The sequence below is a fragment of the Oncorhynchus keta genome, unplaced genomic scaffold, assembly GCF_023373465.1.
Source record: "Oncorhynchus keta strain PuntledgeMale-10-30-2019 unplaced genomic scaffold, Oket_V2 Un_contig_14495_pilon_pilon, whole genome shotgun sequence".
NCBI classification, from domain to species: Eukaryota; Metazoa; Chordata; class Actinopteri; order Salmoniformes; family Salmonidae; genus Oncorhynchus; species Oncorhynchus keta.
The window spans coordinates 1-7,500 of record NW_026278786.1 but is presented as its reverse complement, the minus strand read 5'-3'; positions in this window follow the sequence as shown (position 1 = coordinate 7,500).

The following is a 7,500-nucleotide window of genomic DNA, read 5'->3' as shown; positions in this document are numbered from 1 at the left end:
GTGTAGACCTGTAGTTTATAGTTCTGGTTTTATCTCCTCTGTGTAGACCTGTAGTTTACAGTTCTGGGTTGATCTCCTCTGTGTAGACCTGTAGTTTTTACAGTTCTGGGTTTATCTCCTCTGTGTAGACCTGTAGTTTATAGTTCTGGGTTTATCTCCTCTGTGTAGACCTGTAGCTTACAGTTCTGGGTTTATCTCCTCTGTCTTGACCTGTAGTTTACAGTTCTGGGTTTATCTCCTCGTGTAGACCTGTAGTTTACAGTTCTGGGTTTATCTCCTCTCTCTTGACCTGTAGTTTATAGTTCTGGGTTTATCTCTGTGTAGACCTGTAGTTTACAGTTCTGGGTTTATCTCCTCTGTCTTGACCTGTAGTTTACAGTTCTGGGTTTATCTCCTCTGTGTAGACCTGTAGTTTACAGTTCTGGGTTTATCTCCTCTCTCTTGACCTGTAGTTTACACTTCTGGGTTTATCTCCTCTGTGTAGACCTGTAGTTTATAGTTCTGGGTTTATCTCCTCTGTGTAGACCTGTAGTTTACAGTTCTGGGTTTATCTCCTCTGTCTTGACCTGTAGTTTACAGTTCTGGGTTTATCTCCTCTGTGTTGACCTGTAGTTTATAGTTCTGGGTTTATCTCTTCTGTGTAGACCTGCAGTTTATAGTTCTGGGTTTATCTCTGTGTAGACCTGTAGTTTACAGTTCTGGGTTTATCTCCTCTGTGTAGACCTGTAGTTTACAGTTCTGGGTTTATCTCCTCTGTGTAGACCTGTAGTTTACAGTTCTGGGTTTATCTCCTCTGTGTAGACCTGTAGTTTACAGTTCTGGGTTTATCTCCTCTGTCTTGACCTGTAGTTTACAGTTCTGGGTTTATCTCTGTGTAGACCTGTAGTTTATAGTTCTGGTTCTATCTCCTCTGTGTAGACCTGTAGTTTACAGTTCTGGGTTTATCTCATCTGTGTAGACCTGTAGTTTACAGTTCTGGGTTTATCTCCTCTGTCTTGACCTGTAGTTTACAGTTCTGGGTTTATCTCTCTGTCTTGACCTGTAGTTACAGTTCTGGGTTTATCTCCTCTGTGTAGACCTGTAGTTTACAGTTCTGGGTTTATCTCCTCTGTGTAGACCTGTAGTTTACAGTTCTGGGTTTATCTCCTCTGTCTTGACCTGTAGTTTTTACAGTTCTGGGTTTATCTCTGTGTAGACCTGTAGTTTACAGTTCTGGGTTATCTCTGTGTAGACCTGTAGTTTACAGTTCTGGGTTTATCTCCTCTGTGTAGACCTGTAGTTTATAGTTCTGGGTTTATCTCCTCTGTGTGTGTAGACCTGTAGATTACAGTTCTGGGTTTATCTCCTCTGTCTTGACCTGTAGTTTACAGTTCTGGGTTTATCTCCTCTGTGTAGACCTGTAGTTTACAGTTCTGGGTTTATCTCCTCTGTGTTGACCTGTAATTTATAGTTCTGGGTTTATCTCTGTGTAGACCTGTAGTTTACAGTTCTGGGTTTATCTCCTCTGTCTTGACCTGTAGTTTACAGTTCTGGGTTTATCTCCTCTGTGTAGACCTGTAGTTTACAGTTCTGGGTTTATCTCCTCTGTGTAGACCTGTAGTTTACAGTTCTGGGTTTATCTCCTCTGTGTAGACCTGTAGTTTATAGTTCTGGGTTTATCTCCTCTGTGTAGACCTGTAGTTTACAGTTCTGGGTTTATCTCCTCTGTGTAGACCTGTAGTTTATAGTTCTGGGTTTATCTCTGTGTAGACCTGTAGTTTATAGTTCTGGGTTTATCTCTGTGTAGACCTGTAGTTTACAGTTCTGGGTTTATCTCTGTGTAGACCTGTAGTTTATAGTTCTGGGTTTATCTCCTCTGTGTTGACCTGTAGTTTTACAGTTCTGGGTTTATCTCCTCTGTGTAGACCTGTAGTTTTACAGTTCTGGGTTTATCTCCTCTGTGTAGACCTGTAGTTTACAGTTCTGGGTTTATCTCCTCTGTCTTGACCTGTAGTTTTACAGTTCTGGGTTTATCTCCTCTGTCTTGACCTGTAGTTTACCTGGGTTTATCTCTGTTAGACCTGTAGTTTACAGTTCTGGGTGTATCTCTGTCTAGACCTGTAGTTTACAGTTCTGGGTTTATCTCCTCTGTAGACCTGTAGTTTTAGTTCTGGGTTTATCTCCTCTGTTCCTGTAGCTTACAGTTTTGGGTTTATCTCCTCTGTCTTGACCTGTAGTTTACAGTTCTGGGTTTATCTCCTGTGTAGACCTGTAGTTTACAGTTCTGGGTTTATCTCTGTGTAGACCTGTAGTTTACAGTTCTGGGTGTATCTCTGTAGACCTGTAGTTTACAGTTCTGGGTTTTATCTCCTCTGTGTAGACCTGTAGTTTATAGTTCTGGGTTTTATCTCCTCTGTGTAGACCTGTAGCTTACAGTTTTGGGTTTATCTCCTCTGTCTTGACCTGTAGTTTACAGTTCTGGGTTTATCTCCTCGTGTAGACCTGTAGTTTACAGTTCTGGGTTTTATCTCTCTGTCTTGACCTGTAGTTTACAGTTCTGGAGTTTATCTCCTCTGTTTGACCTGTAGTTTATTTTTCTGGGTTTATCTCTTCTGTTTACAGACCTTCTGGGTTTATCTCTCTGTGTAGACCTGTAGTTTACAGTTCTGGGTTTATCTCCTCTGTGTAGACCTGTAGTTTACAGTTCTGGGGTTATCTCCTCTGTGTAGACCTGTAGTTTACAGTTCTGGGTTTATCTCCTCTGTCTTGACCTGTAGTTTACAGTTCTGGGGTTATCTCTGTGTAGACCTGTAGTTTATAGTTCTGGTTTTTATCTCCTCTGTGTAGTTTAGTTTTACAGTTCTGGGTTTATCTCCTCTGTGTAGACCTGTAGTTTACAGTTCTGGGTTTATCTCTCTGTGTAGACCTGTAGTTTATAGTTCTGGGTTTATCTCCTCTGTAGTAGACTGGGTTTATCTGTCTTGAGTTTTACAGTTCTGGGTTTATCTCCTCTGTGTAGACCTGTAGTTTACAGTTCTGGGTTTATCTCTTCTGTGTAGACCTGTAGTTTATAGTTCTGTTTATCTCTGTGTAGACCTGTAGTTTACAGTTCTGGGTTTTATCTCCTCTGTAGACCTGTAGTTTACAGTTCTGGGTTTATCTCCTCTGTGTTGACCTGTAGTTTACAGTTCTGGGTTTATCTCCTCTGTGTAGACCTGTAGTTTTTCTGGGTTTATTTTTACAGTTCTGGGTTTATCTCTGTGTAGACCTGTAGTTTATAGTTCTGGGTTTATCTCCTCTGTGTAGACCTGTAGTTTACAGTTCTGGGTTGATCTCCTCTGTGTAGACCTGTGGTTTACAGTTCTGGGTTTATCTCCTCTGTGTAGACCTGTAGTTTTACAGTTCTGGGTTTATATCTCCTCTGTGTTGACCTGTAGTTTACAGTTCTGGGTTTATCTCTGTGTCTTGACCTGTAGTTTACAGTTCTGGGTTTATCTCCTCTGTCTTGACCTGTAGTTTACAGTTCTGGGTTTATCTCCTCCTGTGTTTACAGTTCTGGGTTTTACCTGTCTTGACCTGTAGTTTACAGTTCTGGGTTTATCTCCTCTGTGTAGACCTGTAGTTTATAGTTCTGGGTTTATCTCCTCTGTGTAGACCTGCTGGGTTTATCTCCTCTGTGTGACCTGTAGTTTACAGTTCTGGGTTTTATCTCCTCTGTCTTGACCTGTAGTTTACAGTTCTGGGTTTATCTCCTCGTGTAGACCTGTAGTTTATAGTTCTGGGTTTATCTCTTCTGTGTAGACCTGTAGTTTATAGTTCTGAGTTTATCTCTGTAGACCTGTAGTTTACAGTTCTGGGTTTTATCTCCTCTGTGTAGACCTGTAGTTTTACAGTTCTGGGTTTATCTCCTCTGTGTAGACCTGTAGTTTACAGTTCTGGGTTTATCTCCACTGTGTAGACCTGTAGTTTACAGTTCTGGGTTTATCTCCTCTGTCTTGACCTGTAGTTTACAGTTCTGGGTTTATCTCTGTGTAGACCTGTAGTTTATAGTTCTGGTTTATCTCCTCTGTGTAGACCTGTAGTTTACAGTTCTGGGTTGATCTCCTCTGTGTAGACCTGTAGTTTACAGTTCTGGGTTTTTATCTCTCCTCTGTAGACCTGTAGTTTACAGTTCTGGGTTTATCTCCTCTGTGTTGACCTGTAGTTTATAGTTCTGGGTTTATCTCTGTGTAGACCTGTAGTTTACAGTTCTGGGTTTATCTCTGTGTAGACCTGTAGTTTACAGTTCTGGGTTTATCTCCTCTGTGTAGACCTGTAGTTTATAGTTCTGGGTTTATCTCCTCTGTGTAGACCTGTAGTTTACAGTTATGGGTTTATCTCCTCTGTGTAGACCTGTAGTTTATAGTTCTGGGTTTATCTCCTCTGTGTAGACCTGTAGTTTACAGTTCTGGGTTTATCTCCTCTGTGTAGACCTGTAGTTTATAGTTCTAGGTTTATCTCTGTGTATACCTGTAGTTTATAGTTCTGGGTTTATCTCTGTGTAGACCTGTAGTTTACAGTTCTGGGTTTATCTCTGTGTAGACCTGTAGTTTATAGTTCTGGGTTTATCTCTGTGTAGACCTGTAGTTTATAGTTCTGGGTTTTATCTCCTCTGTGTTGACCTGTAGTTTACAGTTCTGGGTTTATCTCCTCTGTGTAGACCTGTAGTTACAGTTCTGGGTTTATCTCCTCTGTCTTGACCTGTAGTTTTACAGTTCTGGGTTTATCTCCTCTGTCTTGACCTGTAGTTTACAGTTCTGGGTTTATCTCTGTAGACCTGTAGTTTACAGTTCTGGGTTTATCTCTGTGTAGACCTGTAGTTTACAGTTATGGGTTTATCTCCTCTGTGTAGACCTGTAGTTTATAGTTCTGGGTTTAACTCCTCTGTGTAGACCTGTAGCTTACAGTTCTGGGTTTATCTCCTCTGTCTTGACCTGTAGTTTACAGTTCTGGGTTTATCTCTCTGTAGACCTGTAGTTTCAGTTCTGGGTTTATCTCCTCTGTGTTGACCTGTAGTTTATAGTTCTGGGTTTATCTCTGCGTAGACCTGTAGTTTACAGTTCTGGGTTTGTCTCCTCTGTCTAGACCTGTAGTTTACAGTTCTGGGTTTATCTCCTCTGTGTAGACCTGTAGTTTACAGTTCTGGGTTTTATCTCCTCTGTCTTGACCTGTAGTTTACAGTTCTGGGTTTATCTCCTCTGTGTAGACCTGTAGTTTATAGTTCTGGGTTTATCTCCTCTGTGTAGACCTGTAGTTTACAGTTCTGGGTTTATCTCCTCTGTCTTGACCTGTAGTTTACAGTTCTGGGTTTATCTCCTCTGTGTAGACCTGTAGTTTACAGTTCTGGGTTTATCTCCTCTGTGTAGACCTGTAGTTTACAGTTCTGGGTTTATCTCCTCTGTGTTGACCTGTAGTTTACAGTTCTGGGTTTATCTCCTCTGTGTAGACCTGTAGTTTATAGTTCTGGGTTCTATCTCCTCTGTGTAGACCTGTAGTTTACAGTTCTGGGTTGATCTCCTCTGTGTAGACCTGTAGTTTACAGTTCTGGGTTTTATCTCCTCTGTGTTGACCTGTAGTTTACAGTTCTGGGTTTATCTCCTCTGTGTAGACCTGTAGTTTACAGTTCTGTGTTTATCTCCTCTGTGTAGACCTGTAGTTTACAGTTCTGGGTTTATCTCCTCTGTGTAGACCTGTAGTTTACAGTTCTGGGTTTATCTCTGTGTAGACCTGTAGTTTACAGTTCTGGGTTTATCTCCTCTGTGTAGACCTGTAGTTTATAGTTCTGGGTTTATCTCCTCTGTGTAGACCTGTAGTTTACAGTTATGGGTTTATCTCCTCTGTGTAGACCTGTAGTTTATAGTTCTGGGTTTATCTCCTCTGTGTAGACCTGTAGTTTACAGTTCTGGGTTTATCTCCTCTGTGTAGACCTGTAGTTTATAGTTCTAGGTTTATCTCTGTGTATACCTGTAGTTTATAGTTCTGGGTTTATCTCTGTGTAGACCTGTAGTTTACAGTTCTGGGTTTATCTCTGTGTAGACCTGTAGTTTATAGTTCTGGGTTTATCTCTGTGTAGACCTGTAGTTTATAGTTCTGGGTTTATCTCCTCTGTGTTGACCTGTAGTTTACAGTTCTGGGTTTATCTCCTCTGTGTAGACCTGTAGTTTACAGTTCTGGGTTTATCTCCTCTGTCTTGACCTGTAGTTTACAGTTCTGGGTTTATCTCCTCTGTCTTGACCTGTAGTTTACAGTTCTGGGTTTATCTCTGTGTAGACCTGTAGTTTACAGTTCTGGGTTTATCTCTGTGTAGACCTGTAGTTTACAGTTATGGGTTTATCTCCTCTGTGTAGACCTGTAGTTTATAGTTCTGGGTTTAACTCCTCTGTGTAGACCTGTAGCTTACAGTTCTGGGTTTATCTCCTCTGTCTTGACCTGTAGTTTACAGTTCTGGGTTTATCTCCTCTGTGTAGACCTGTAGTTTACAGTTCTGGGTTTATCTCCTCTGTGTTGACCTGTAGTTTATAGTTCTGGGTTTATCTCTGCGTAGACCTGTAGTTTACAGTTCTGGGTTTGTCTCCTCTGTCTTGACCTGTAGTTTACAGTTCTGGGTTTATCTCCTCTGTGTAGACCTGTAGTTTACAGTTCTGGGTTTATCTCCTCTGTCTTGACCTGTAGTTTACAGTTCTGGGTTTATCTCCTCTGTGTAGACCTGTAGTTTATAGTTCTGGGTTTATCTCCTCTGTGTAGACCTGTAGTTTACAGTTCTGGGTTTATCTCCTCTGTCTTGACCTGTAGTTTACAGTTCTAGGTTTATCTCCTCTGTGTAGACCTGTAGTTTACAGTTCTGGGTTTATCTCCTCTGTGTAGACCTGTAGTTTATAGTTCTGGGTTTATCTCTGTGTAGACCTGTAGTTTATAGTTCTGGGTTTATCTCTGTGTAGACCTGTAGTTTATAGTTCTGGGTTTATCTCTGTGTAGACCTGTAGTTTATAGTTCTGGGTTTATCTCTGTGTAGACCTGTAGTTTATAGTTCTGGGTTTATCTCCTCTGTCTTGACCTGTAGTTTACAGTTCTGGGTTTATCTCCTCTGTGTAGACCTGTAGTTTACAGTTCTGGGTTTATCTCTGTGTAGACCTGTAGTTTACAGTTCTGGGTTTATCTCTGTGTAGACCTGTAGTTTATAGTTCTGGGTTTATCTCTGTGTAGACCTGTAGTTTATAGTTCTGGGTTTATCTCCTCTGTCTTGACCTGTAGTTTACAGTTCTGGGTTTATCTCCTCTGTGTAGACCTGTAGTTTACAGTTCTGGGTTTATCTCCTCTGTCTTGACCTGTAGTTTACAGTTCTGGGTTTATCTCCTCTGTGTAGACCTGTAGTTTATAGTTCTGGGTTTATCTCTGTGTAGACCTGTAGTTTACAGTTCTGGGTTTATCTCCTCTGTGTAGACCTGTAGTTTACAGTTCTGGGTTTATCTCCTCTGTGTAGAC